Genomic DNA, 731 nt, shown 5'->3' with positions numbered 1-731 from the left:
AATTTGCTAGCAAGACTTGACAGCAATAAAACAGCAAGTGCTGAAGTGGACTTTTTGCCTTTTTCTAGATCTTTTCCCAAGCAACAGACACAGATTTCAGTGGAACTATGCCAGGTGGTGACTGCTTTCCATCCATCTCCCAGCTCAGCCCATGCCTGCAGCCCTTCAGAGGTGAACCATGCTTGGTCTGCGGGCAGCAAAACCTGCAGCTGGGACCTGCAGGGCTCTTCTCCTCCCATGGTCTTGGTAATATGGATGGGAGAGCAACAAAAGGAGATTTCGGTTGTGAGCTCTTTGCTCTTTTGCCCTGCTAGCTCATTTGAAAACAGACACGGAAAGACAAGATAAGAAACTGTGGTTTCAGCTTCTAACCTCAAACAGCAAACACTCCTCAAAAACAGTTTACTATGCGGTCACGTTGCTTCAAAGAAAGGATGAGGAGCCCAACTGAAAAAAATAAAATATAGTAATTGGAAAATAGTGTTTAGTCACAGAGGAGCTGTAAATACAATAGAGGATGCTCTGAAAGCCTCTGTGGTTCAATAAGGTTTCTCTCCTGGGAGTTTTCTTCCTTTTCTGTTGTTGAGGTGCCACAGTCACTGTCAATACGGACACTTCCTGCTGACTTCTACTTCCAGCCAACAGCCAAATTGGTAAACCCCTCCCTCAGACCCCATTACAATAATTCTTTCTTTCTTTCTTTCTTTCTTTCTTTCTTTCTTTCTTTCTTT

Source organism: Meleagris gallopavo, chromosome 1 (genome assembly GCF_000146605.3).
Source record: "Meleagris gallopavo isolate NT-WF06-2002-E0010 breed Aviagen turkey brand Nicholas breeding stock chromosome 1, Turkey_5.1, whole genome shotgun sequence".
NCBI classification, from domain to species: domain Eukaryota; kingdom Metazoa; phylum Chordata; class Aves; order Galliformes; family Phasianidae; genus Meleagris; species Meleagris gallopavo.
The sequence above is the reverse complement of the archived record's forward strand: the minus strand, read 5'-3'. Positions refer to the sequence as shown.